Below are 13,937 nucleotides of genomic sequence, written 5' to 3' on the forward strand. Positions count from 1 at the left end.
GTCATATGAAGGAGACCAAGGCGCAGTGTGGTAAGCATACATACTTCTTTAATGAAGAAAGAACAGTGAACAAACTATACAAAAACGAACCGTGCTGCTAATATGGCTAGTGCAGCACAGGCAACTAAACATAGAATAAGAACCCACCAAATACCCAAGGAATATGGCTACTTAAATATGGTCCTCAATCAGAGACGACGATAAACAGCTGCCTCTGATTGAGAACCAATCTAGGCAACCATAGACATATAAACCCCTAGACATACAAAAAGCTCTAGACATACAATAACCCCTAGACATACAAAAACCCCTAGACATACAAAAACCCCTAGACATACAAAAACCCCTAGACATACAAAAACCCCTAGACATACAATAACCCCTAGACAATAAAAACTAAACAAACCACCCTTGTCACACCCCTGACCTAACCAAAACAATAAAGAAAACAAAGAGACTTTGGCCTGGGCGTGACAATATCAAGAAGCTGATTAAACAGTATGATCATTACACAAGTGCACCTTGTGCTGGGGACAATAAAAGGCCAGTCTAAAATGTGCAGTTTTGTCACACAACACAATGCCACAGATGTCTACATTTTGAGGGAGTGTGTAATTGGCATGCTGACTGCAGGAATGTCCACCAGAGCTGTTGCCAGATAATTTGATGTTAATTTCTCTACCATAAGCCTCCTCCAACGTCATTTTAGAGAAATTGGCAGTACGTCAAAACGGGCTCACAACCGGAGACCACATGTAACCACGCCAGCCCAGGACCTCCATATCCGGCTTCTTCATCTGTGGGATCTTCTGAGACCAGCCACCCAGACAGCTGATGAAACTGGATTTGCACAACCAAAGAATTTCTCCACAAACTGTCAGAAACCGTCTCAGGGAAGCTCATCTCATCTCATCGTCCTCACCAGGGTCTTGACCTGATTGCAGTTTGGCGCCGTGACCGACTTCAGTGGGCAAATGCTCACTTTTGATGGCCAATGGCACACTGGAGAAGTGTGCTCTTCACAAATTGATCCCGGGAATGGCGTTGTGTGGGCGAGCAGGTTGGCTGATGTCAACATTGTGAACAGAGTTCCCCATGGTGGCAGTGTGGTTATGATATGAGCAGGCATAAGCTATGGACAATGAACACAATTGCAGTTTATTGATGGCAATTTGAATCCACAGAGAGACCGTGAAGAGATCCTGAGGGCCATTGTCGTGCCATTCATCGGCCGCCATCACCTCTTGTTTCAGCATGATAATGGTCTGTCCCATGTCGCAAGGATCTGTACACAATTCCTGGAAGCTGAAAATGTCTCAATTCTTCCATGGCCTGCATACTCACCAGACATGTCACCCATTGAGCATGTTTGGGATGCTCTGGATAGACGTGTACGACAGCGTGTTCCTGTTCCCGCCAATATCCAGCAAATTCGCACACAGCCATTGAAGAGGAGTGGAACAACATTCCACAGGCCACAATCAACAGCATGATCTACTTTATGTGAAGGAGATGTGTTGTGCTGCATGAGGCAAATGGTTGTCACACCAGATACTGACTGGTGTTCTGATCACACCAGATACTGACTGGTGTTCTGGTCACACCAGATACTGACTGGTGTTCTGATCACACCAGATACTGACTGGTGTTCTGATCACACCAGATACTGACTGGTGTTCTGATCACACCAGATACTGACTGGTGTTCTGATCACACCAGATACTGACTGGTGTTCTGATCACACCAGCTACTGACTGGTGTTCTGATCACACCAGATACTGACTGGTGTTCTGATCCACGGGCACTTGTCACGACTTCTACCGAAGTCGGCCCTTCTCCTCGTTCGGGTGGTGTTCGGCGGTCGACGTCACCGGCTTTCTAGTCACCACCGATCCATGTTTCTGTTTTGTTTTGTTTTGTCTGTATTACAAACACACCTGTTTTACATTCCCTCATTACCTTCCCTATTTAACCATCTGACGTGCATTTCTGTTCTGTCCGTGATTGTTCATGTCGTTAGTGGTTGTGTTTGGAATTTTGCTTTATTCTTTGAGTAACAGATTTGAGTAAAAGTTGGATCACTCTATACCTGTGTCCTGCGCCTGACTCCACTTTCACCAATCGTTGACAGCACTACCTTTTTCTTTTAAGGTATCTGTGACCAACAGATGCACATCTTTATTCCCAGACGTGTGAAATGCATAGACTAGGGCCTAATGAATTTATTTCAATTGACTGATTTCCTGATTTTCTTGTACTTTATGAACTGTAACTCAGTAAAATCTTAGAAATTGTTTTGTTGCATGTTGCGTTTTATTTGTGTTCAGTGTAGATTTTTCCTATAGGGTAGTTTAAATCAGTTTCATTTGACATAAACACTACATGTCAAGTGTGCTTTAAATCTTTAAACGTGCTCTAGGAAGCTGTTACGGATGAGCTGGTTCTGTCATGAATAATGTTTAGTAAATAAAGTGTACATTTTTGCCGATGTAGACATGAATAGATGTGTTTAGAGCATTTCCTAGGAACCTAAATCCTTGCACATTATAGTTCCCACCTTGAAGTCATACCACCTAATGCTGTGCACACATATAGAACCATTATGATTCTTGAAATTCAAAATATTCCAATCCAGAGACAATTGTGGTTATTGGTTAACTTTGTGTCAATTCAGTGTTCATTATTGCACACTGTACTGTTTGCTATCAGTTCAGTTTGCTTTGAGCACACTATTTTGCTGTGTTCTCATAATTGCTTTGTTCGATTTTCAAAACCGTGGCATTGAAGCTTTTGACTTCAATCAATTCAGTCGTTGTTGTTCTGAACATGCCCACCCACATAATCTTTACATGACATTGCACAACACTCATTAACATTTGTCTTATGCAGTGCAATACATTATGCTATTATCACAGTGCAATGAGTACAGTGAACACGTACAGTGTGTTGGATAATTACATGTTTATGAATAGTATTAAACTAACGGATTGAGTCCACTAATCTGCATTTTTAAAGACCATTGGAATGTCTTCAACAAGTGTTTTCTGACTGTTATATTGGTCCTGATGACTGTTGAATAAACTACCATAGGGCAGATTGGGCAAATGCCAGATGGCCTGGTCTATCTTCAGCCCAAAGGGCCTATCTAAATATGAGTTTTTTTTTGTGCAAAAAAAAAAAGAAGTGAATTATTTGACTAGTGGTGGGCCAGTGTGTTGGAAATGCCCGGGCCAATTTCTGGTCCCAGTCTGTCCCTGAATCCAGACCCATATGGAATGTTCTGAGCTCCAGTATTACATCTTAACATTGCATTGTGTAGCAACATGAAAAGCTCCATCAGTTCCTTTTAAACGCTGGCTAGGCAAAAGTGAGTGATGGAGAGGCAACACACACACTGTATATGTATATATATATATATATATATATATATATATATATATATATATATATATATATATATATATATATACACAACACATACGTCAATATAAAAGTATGTTGAGTGTTACGCCCCTGAATTATTACAAAGGCTGAGATGATATATTTAACTTCTATGGCTGATGCAGTCGATGACATCATAGTATGGCGTTTCAGAGAGCATTTTGAGCATTTTGTTTAAACACACAATCATGGAAACTACATACACAAATGCTAGCTTTCAAATATATCTGTCTCTTTGTCCCTACAACAGTGCAATACTAAGACTGTAAATATAACAAACAAAAATAGAAATGCAAAATGCAACAATTTCAAACATTCGTGTTGAGTTACAGTTCAGTACAAGGAAATCAGTCAATTGAAATGAATTCATTAGGCCCCAGTCTATGGATTTCGCATGACTGGGAATACAGATCTGTTGGTCACAGATACCTTAAAAAACAATGTGCCTCACAACAGACCTCACGGCACGCGTCATAGTATCCCTGTGCATTCAAATTGCCGTTGATAAAATGCAATTGTGTTCACTGTAGTTTAAACCTGCCCATACCTTAACTCCACCCCCCACCGTGGGGTACTCTGTTCACAACGTTGACATTAGTAAAACGCTCTCCCACACGATGCCTTACACAAGGTCTGGTGTTGTGAGGCTTGTTGGACGTACTGTCAAATTCTCTAAAACGACGTTGGAAGTGGATTATGGTAGAGAAATTAACATACGTGCCAATTACAAGCTCCCTCAAAACTTGGGACGTCTGTGGCATTGTGTTGTGTGACAAAACTGCACATTTTAGAGTGGTCTTTTATTGTCCCCAGCACAAGGTGCACCTATGTAACAATCATGATGTTCACCTTCTTGATATGCTACACCTGGATGGAGGTGGATGGATTATTTTGGCAAAGGATGAATAACTACTAACAGGGATGTAAACAAATTTGTGCACAAAATTTGAGAGAAATAAGCTTTTTGTGCATATGAAACATTTCTGGGATTTTTTATTTCAGCTCATGAAACATAAGACTTACACTTTACATGATGCGTTTATATTGTTGTTCAGTGTAAGTGGTAGGATTACAAGGTGGGAACTATAATGTGCAAGGATTTAGATTCCTAGGAAATGTCCTAAAGACATGTATTCATGTCTACATCGGCAAAAATGGGCACTTTATTTACTAAACATTATTCATGACACAACCAGCACATTCGTAACAGCTCCCTAGAACATGTTTAAAGCATTACAACACACGTGACACGTAGTGTGTATGTCAAAAGGAACTCAATTAAACTACCCTATAGGAACAATCTATGTTACATCATTACTTGTGTATGAAGCCTTTTCCTGAAGTTCACCTTTTCTGTCAATGGGGACACTGCAGCGCTACCGGACTCTTCCTGTTTCTCCCAGGCAGCGCAAGTCGTTTAGAGTGAGGCTTTTTCATCCTTACAAACAAGTAACTTGAAGTGAGGATTTTTTTATCCTTATAAACAAGTAGGATAACGTCTGTCTCGACTCATTATATTTTTCAGTACTGCTCATCATCCAAACAACAAATGCATGTATTGAAAACTGTAGCTTTTCCCATATCTGGCACCAGACGACAGTTTCTGTAGCTAACCTTGTCTGTGGTCGTTCCACTAACTCAGCAGGGGACTAGTATAGCAAGCTACCGTAAGCCTTTGGGGTTGATATATAGCTTTTGTCTATATACCCAAAGCGGGTCTCATGGCAACAGGCGGTACAGTTTCTCACTACAACACTACAACACAATAACATTATTAGATGTGAAACCATATAGGTTTACATAGGGGCATACCTAGTCAGTTGTACAACGGAATGAATTCAACTGAAATGTGTCTTTTGCATTTAACCCAACCCCTCTGATATGTATCTGTTGTTCACCCTGTTGCTCACCCTTTAGTTAAACCAGTTGGCTCACCCTGTTATTCACCCTGTTATTCACCCTGTTGCTCACCCTGTTGTTAACCCTGTTGCTCACCCTGTTATTCACCCTGTTATTCACCCTGTTATTCACCCTGTTGCTCACCCTGTTGTTAACCCTGTTGCTCACCCTGTTATTCACACTGTTGTTCCGTCTGTTATTCACCCTGTTGACCACCCTGTTATTTACACTGTTGTTATGTCTGTTATTCACCCTGTTGATCAATCTATTGACCACCCTGTTATTCTCCCTGTTATTCACTCTGTTGATCACCCTTTTATTTACCCTGTTGATCAATCTATTGACCACCCTGTTATTCTCCCTGTTATTCACTCTGTTGATCACCCTTTTATTCACCCTGTTGTTTACCCTGTTATTCACCCTGTTGTACCCTGTTATTCACCCTGTTGTTAACCCTGTTATTCACCCTGTTGTTAACCCTGTTATTCACTCTGTTGATCACCCTTTTATTCACCCTGTTGTTTACCCTGTTATTCACCCTGTTGCTCAGCGCTTCTCCAGCAGCCAAGAACTCATCAGTCCGTCAACCTCTCTCTGTCTGACCCTCCGGTGTGACAAGCCAGGGACACATACTGTACTGTACTGCCATCCACACCAACACACACACACACACACACACACACACACACACACACACGCACACGCACACGCACACGCACACATACACAAGCAGGCAGCGGCAGCCTTGGGACAGTGTACATGACACTTCCCTAGTCTGGCCTGCCATTGCAGGTGGCTGAGAGGACAAGGATGACACCGGTGCCCTTCATAACAAAGCCCTACTCCCTCCACGCAAAGGGGTGGAATGGTACATTAAGGTAAGGTAGTCTCTTTGAGTGTAGGGATCTACCACATTATGAAAATTATGACCTTTGTCAGACAATAGCTGACTCCCATAGCCTCTTAACAGCACTTTTACCTCTGTGGCTGACAGAGATGTAATTCACAACTACTGTACAAATAGAATGATTTAGGGGAGGCTCCCAGAAGACTGTGCAAGGGGTCAATGTGTGTGTGTGTGTGTGTGTGTGTGTGTGTGTGTGTGTGTGTGTGTGTCAGAAAAGATTGTATATTATATTGACAAGATATTCAAGTGACTGCTGGAAATACGTGTCCTCATAGATGGAGGGCAGACGAGAGGAGGCGAGACTAGGTGGGACCATTCAAGCCAATGAGAGAGCAGATACATGCGTGAACAACAGCCCATAGAGATAGATAGAGGACTCATCTTTGTATCTCTGCCATTATAGCATCTGTGACAGCACAGGCAGCCCTTCAATGGCAATGTCCATGCTAAAATGGGTTATACCATGATGAGTCCTGTATCTGTCTTTACAACTACAGGGACAGCTCCGATATAAAGTCGTTTTTTTTTCTCAGTTTGCTGAAATACCACGTGCGTCCACATATACACTTATATATATATTTTGTACCTTTATTTAACTAGGCAAGTCAGTTAAGAACAAATTCTTATTTTACAATGATGGCCTAGGAACAGCGGGTTAACTGGGGCAGAACGACAGATTTGTACCTTGTCAGCTCAGGGATTTGAACATGAAACCTTTCGGTTATTAGTCCAACTCTCTAACCACTAGGCTACCCAGTGTATTCGTAACACCTAACCATTACGAAACTACTATTTGATCAAATAAGCCTCACGTAGCAAATTAGCAATGACATTTTCTGTTGACCAAATTCAACACACTCTCATTGACCTCCATAATACAATTCCTCACTTCGTAGCCTAATTTTCGTGTACAGATTTTTTTGGGGTGGAGGAGTTAAATATCTCGCTTTGCCTCTTCCTCTCTGGGGTCAGTGTTATGGGCAGCTGCATCCAGTAAACGGTGGCCCTTTGTGATGACATGTTTAAGGGAGTAAGGTAGAGGGCGGCAGGATGAGCGGACGAGGGACTGACAGACACAGCGGCAGAGGGGGAACAGTTCAGCCGCGACATGTCCGCCCTGGCTTCCTCCTGCAAGGAAAAAGGGAAACTGAAAAAACTGCTCCCCTAATATAGAAAATAACAAGGGGAAGGCCAGGAAGGTGAACGCGGGTCTCGATGAAAATCACTTCCTCTTGGTGTGTGGCCTCCTCACCTTTTTGAGAGAGACACAATAGCACTAGGTCCCATTCGACCATATATGTTAAGGTTGTTAGTCATAAGCCTATAGCTCGCTTAAGGGTGAATTAAAGATGAATGCGTGTGTAACTGTTTGACCGAAGACACATAAACACTGTCACATGACTAAGAGCATTTCCAAATGCCCATGTCCAAAGGAGACACATTTTGCTGTGAATTTTTCAAACGAGCCCCACAAAAAGGTGGTAAAACTCACGACGGATTTCAATTTCATATCGCTCCTTTCTGACTGCCCAAAGCGCCCCCCAAAAAAGCAAACGTTTTCTGGCTCTCTTTCAGCAAGTAATCTGAATTTGATTTGCCTTTTATTTCACAGAGGAGTAAGAACGCGAGCCCATTTCTCATTTACGATAACGAGTCTGGGAAAAGGCAGCGAGTTAAGTTAAAGTACGTGTGGTTCGCTACGTGACTTATGAGACAATGGGCACTCAAACAATCCTATACACTGGTAATATTACAAGTGTTTAGGGCTCAACGTTAGTGTGTTAAAGGCCATGTGACTGCCTGTTTTTACCAGGCGTCAACTCCCTCTTTACAGGGTGGACTCCAATGCAAATCAAAAGCACTTACAAAAGTATTACCTGAAAATCCTGTTGCAAATTTATTACGGGGAACATATACATTTCCCAAATTGACCTTCTCCTGTAACATACAGTATATATATACAGTGCCTTGTGAAAGTAAAAAAAAGGGAAATCTTTTTGTATCCAAATCCGGCTTTAAACTTCTTCACAACAGTATCTCGGACCTGCCTGGTGTGTTCCTTGTTCTTCATGATGCTCTCTGCGCTTTTAACGGACCTCTGAGACTATCACAGTGCAGGTGCATTTATACGGAGACTTGATTACACACAGGTGGATTGTATTTATCATCATTAGTCATTTAGGTCAACATTGGATCATTCAGAGATCCTCACTGAACTTCTGGAGAGAGTTTGCTGCACTGAAAGTAAAGGGTCTGAATAATTTTGCACGCCCAATTTTTCAGTTTTTGATTTGTTAAAAAAGTTTGAAATATCCAATAAATGTCGTTCCACTTCATGATTGTGTCCCACTTGTTGTTGATTCTTCACAAAAAAATACAGTTTTATATCTTTATGTTTGAAGCCTGAAATGTGGCAAAAGGTTGCAAAGTTCAAGGGGGCCGAATACTTTCGCAAGGCACTGTATATACAGGTCTTTCATAGATATGTAACACAGGTAAGCCCTTTACTATTGCCTGAAAATCCATTATCCTCCTGAGACCCAGGAACTCATTTTGTCCACTCTAATGGACATTGGTTTTTGGTCGGTATCATTGAGGCAATACGTGCCACTGTGTTAAAAGACCTGTTGTACCTTTGAGAGGCCATTATGGGCTTTTCAATGATATCACATGACCTTGATAACTTTTACTTTACTTTACTGTTTTTTCTAAATGGCTGCCAAATACAAAATATCAAGTGTGTGTAATTGCCTAATTATACATTTTGTGAGTTTGATATTCAAAATGGCTTCTTAGTAAGTATCTCAGGAAAAGTTTGCTGAGTTTTCAGAGCAGTGTACTTTTTTTCACATTAAATATTTAACTATGCAAGTCAGTTAAGAACATATTCTTATCTGCCATGACAGTTTACCCCAGACAACACTGGGCCAATTGTGCGCGGCCCTATGAGACTCCCAAACACGGCCGGATGTGATACAGTCTGGATTCAAACCAGGGACTGTAGTGACACCTTTTAAGCACTGAGATGTAGTGCCTTAGACCCCTGCGCCACTCGGGGGCTCTAGTAAGTAGGAGCTACAGTAAATTATACATATCCTCTGTAGTGACATCATGACGTTTAACATATGTCCTCTGTAGTGACATTATGATGTTTAACACATGTCCTCTGTAGTGGCATCATGATGTTTAACACATGTCCTCTGTAGTGGCATCATGATGTTTAACACATGTCCTCTGTAGTGGACATCATGATGTTTAACACATGTCCTCTGTAGTGGACATCATGATGTTTAACACATGTCCTCTGTAGTGGACATCATGATGTTTAACACATGTCCTCTGTAGTGGCATCATGATGTTTAACACATGTCCTCTGTAGGGACATCATGATGTTTAACACATGTCCTCTGTAGTGGCATCATGATGTTTAACACATGTCCTCTGTAGTGGCATCATGATGTTTAACACATGTCCTCTGTAGTGGACATCATGATGTTTAACAAGTGTCCTCTGTAGTGACATCATGATGTTTAACACATGTCCTCTGTAGTGGACATCATGATGTTTAACACATGTCCTCTGTAGTGGACATCATGATGTTTAACAAGTGTCCTCTGTAGTGGACATCAGCTTGTAAATACATGTCCTCTGTAGTGGCATCATGATGTTTAACACATGTCCTCTGTAGTGGACATCATGATGTTTAACAAGTGTCCTCTGTAGTGGACATCATGATGTTTAACACATGTCCTCTGTAGTGGACATCAGCTTGTAAATACATGTCCTCTGTATTGTATTATCAACCTTATTCCTTTTATCCACTGCAGTACACGTACACTACAAATGTTTTAATATTTTTTTTTTCAACAATTTTTTGGGAAAAAACCCAAACACGTATGCAATGTAAAGAAAATTATATTCCCAAAATGTTATTTTTTTTTTTTTTTTTGCTGGGTCCCAGGAGACTATGTGCAATTGAGTGAATTGAGAGAGAGGAAAGGAAATTGAGCAATTTTGAGCATAAACATGGAGTAAACTTGGTTTGGCCTTGGAAGAATGACAAAACATACTTTAATGCCCTATTACAATTAAGGATACATAAAGGTTCACCTAGCAAACCTTCAATAGCTCTACTGTACAAGACACTGGTAAAGAAAAAAAAACGTATTGAGCAATTTTTGGTGAGTTCAAAGTCAGAATTATATCTAATGGTCGACTAAACCAATGGCTGTTGTTCACAAAGGACCATGGGAAAATGTCAGAGTAAGGACAAAGAGAAAAATAAAACATTGTGGAAGGAGAAAGTCAGATTGTACATATTATCTAAGCACAGCCCGGATTCTGCTTTTTAGACCCTAAAAATAACGGGAAGTGATTATCTATCCCGATGGAGCGATTTCCTTCTTTTATTTTCTCCTGACAATCAATCCGTCCATTTGAAACAATAAGGCAGTAACAAGTAACTGTGATCTGACTGTATGGAAGGGTGCCCAATAGGGCCTGCCTCATCAAGTGATATCCAACAACACCAAAAAGCTCATAAAGTTAGCCTTGAGTTAACACTTAGTGAATCAGCGTGCTCCTCTACCAGATCAGTCCATTACTTAAGCTTTGACAGGCCCAGAGCAAAACTGTTCCCATGCCCAAAATGCTGATTTATTTAGTAAAATACAAATTTATGGCCGTTAAACAACTCCGTGATGTAATTGAAAGTGACAAGCTAAAAAATATAATTGAAAGATAATTTCAATGTGCCTAAGGCCCTAAAAATGCAGGCTGATGCCAAAGGGTGGGAGAGCAATTACACTTTCAACTTTAATAGGTGATAGTGGTCAAATACTGTGCAAGAGAGAAAAATCCCTGCATGTAATTTGTTTGGAGTTTTCACATTTTAAATCACACGGGTATAGCTGGATTCTTGCCTGAAATAAATGTATCCTTATTCTCAGTACGCTGTACTGTACATGAATAAAATCATCTTAAGAACATACAAGATTTCAAGTTAAAGGCTCACTTTGGAAGTTAATTTGCTAATTGTTTACTGCACATTTTTTCTTGCGTATTGACCGTGGAGTCAACCTTAGTTTTAGGCTAACAAGCTGACTTTGCAATATAAGCTTATTTTTTTTTTTATGGGCGTGGGAGAAGTGGCGCTTTCTGTCCAGTGAGGTCATTTCTGGACATTTCTTCTGGCCGTTGAGGGGACAATGTCTGTCGCAAGAGCACCGCCAAGTCTTCTGTGATGTAACTTTAACAAAAATGCATCAATGCAAATCTTGTATATCATTGAAAATTAAAGTAAGGCATCTTTAGAACAGGGTCTGTGTTATGGCAGTTGTCCATCTTTAGAACAGAGTCTGGGTTATGGCAGTTCTCCGTCTTTAGAACAGGGTCTGGGTTATGGCAGTTCTCCGTCTTTAGAACAGGGTCTGGGTTATGGCAGTTCTCCGTCTTTAGAACAAGGTCTGGGTTATGGCAGTTCTCCGTCTTTAGAACAGTGTCTGGGTTATGGCAGTTCTCCATCTTTAGAACAGGGTCTGGGTTATGGCAGTTCTCCGTCTTTAGAACAGGGTCTGGGTTATGGCAGTTCTCCATCTTTAGAACAGGGTCTGGGTTATGGCAGTTCTCCATCTTTAGAACAGGGTCTGGGTTATGGCAGTTCTCCATCTTTAGAACAGGGTCTGGGTTATGGCAGTTCTCCGTCTTTAGAACAGGGTCTGGGTTATGGCAGTTCTCCGTCTTTAGAACAGGGTCTGGGTTATGGCAGTTCTCCGTCTTTAGAACAGTGTCTGGGTTATGGCAGTTGTCCATCTTTAGAACAGGGTCTGGGTTATGGCAGTTCTCCGTCTTTAGAACAGGGTCTGGGTTATGGCAGTTCTCCATCTTTAGAACAGGGTCTGGGTTATGGCAGTTCTCCCTCTTTAGAACAGGGTCTGGGATATGGCAGTTCTCCTTCTTTAGAACAGGGTCTGGGTTATGGCAGTTCTCCATCTTTAGAACAGGGTCTGGGTTATGGCAGTTCTCCATCTTTAGAACAGGGTCTGGGTTATGGCAGTTCTCCATCTTTAGAACAGGGTCTGGGTTATGGCAGTTCTCTGTCTTTAGAACAGGGTCTGGGTTATGGCAGTTCTCCGTCTTTAGAACAGGGTCTGGGTTATGGCAGTTTGCCATCTTTAGAACAGTGTCTGGGTTATGGCAGTTTGCCATCTTTAGAACAGGGTCTGGGTTATGGCAGTTTGTCATCTTTAGAACAGGGTCTGGGTTATGGCTGTTTGCCATCTTTAGAACAGGGTCTGGGTTATGGCAGTTCTCCGTCTTTAGAACAGGGTCTGGGTTATGGCAGTTTGCCATCTTTAGAACAGGGTCTGGGTTATGGCAGTTTGCCATCTTTAGAACAGGGTCTGGGTTATGGCCGTTCTCCGTCTTTAGAACAGGGTCTGGGTTATGGCAGTTTGCCATCTTTAGAACAGGGTCTGGGTTATGGCAGTTTGCCATCTTTAGAACAGGGTCTGGGTTATGTCAGTTCTCCCTCTTTAGAACAGGGTCTGGGTTATGGCAGTTCTCCCTCTTTAGAACAGGGTCTGGGTTATGGCAGTTTGCCATCTTTAGAACAGGGTCTGGGTTATGGCAGTTTGCCATCTTTAGAACAGGGTCTGGGTTATGACCGTTCTCCGTCTTTAGAACAGGGTCTGGGTTATGGCAGTTTGCCATCTTTAGAACAGGGTCTGGGTTATGTCAGTTCTCCCTCTTTAGAACAGGGTCTGGGTGATGGCAGTTCTCCGTCTTTAGAACAGGGTCTGGGTTATGGCAGTTCTCCATCTTTAGAACAGGGTCTGGGTTATGGCAGTTCACCATCTTTAGAACAGGATATGGGTTATGGCAGTTGTCCATCTTTAGAACAGGGTCTGGGTTATGGCAGTTCTCCCTCTTTAGAACAGGGTCTGGGTTATGGCAGTTGTCCATCTTTAGAACAGTGTCTGGGTTATGGCAGTTTGCCATCTTTAGAACAGAGTCTGGGTTATGGAAGTTCTCCCTCTTTAGAACAGGGTCTGGGTTATGGCAGTTTGCCATCTTTAGAACAGGGTCTGGGTTATGGCAGTTCTCCATCTTTAGAACAGGGTCTGGGTTATGTCAGTTCTCCCTCTTTAGAACAGGGTCTGGGTTATGGCAGTTCACCATCTTTAGAACAGGGTCTGGGTTATGGCAGTTCTCCCTCTTTAGAACAGGGTCTGTGTTATGGCAGTTCTCCCTCTTTAGAACAGGGTCTGGGTTATGGCAGTTTGCCATCTTTAGAACAGGGTCTGGGTTATGTCAGTTTGACATCTTTAGAACAGGGTCTGGGTTATGGCAGTTTGCCATCTTTAGAACAGGGTCTGGGTTGTGGCAGTTCTCCATCTTTAGAACAGGGTCTGGGTTATGGCAGTTCTCCATCTTTAGAACAGGGTCTGAGTTATGGCAGCTGTCCATCTTTAGAACAGGGTCTGGGTTATGGCAGTTCTCCATCTTTAGAACAGGGTCTGGGTTATGGCAGTTCTCCCTCTTTAGAACAGGGTCTGGGTTATGGCAGTTCTCCATCTTTAGAACAGGGTCTGGGTTATGGCAGTTCTCCATCTTTAGAACAGGGTCTGGCTTATGGCCGTTCTCCATCTTTAGAACAGGGTCTGGGTTATGGCAGTTTGCCATCTTTAGA

Source organism: Oncorhynchus mykiss, chromosome 19 (assembly GCF_013265735.2).
Source record: "Oncorhynchus mykiss isolate Arlee chromosome 19, USDA_OmykA_1.1, whole genome shotgun sequence".
In the NCBI taxonomy this organism is placed as follows: Eukaryota; Metazoa; Chordata; class Actinopteri; order Salmoniformes; family Salmonidae; genus Oncorhynchus; species Oncorhynchus mykiss.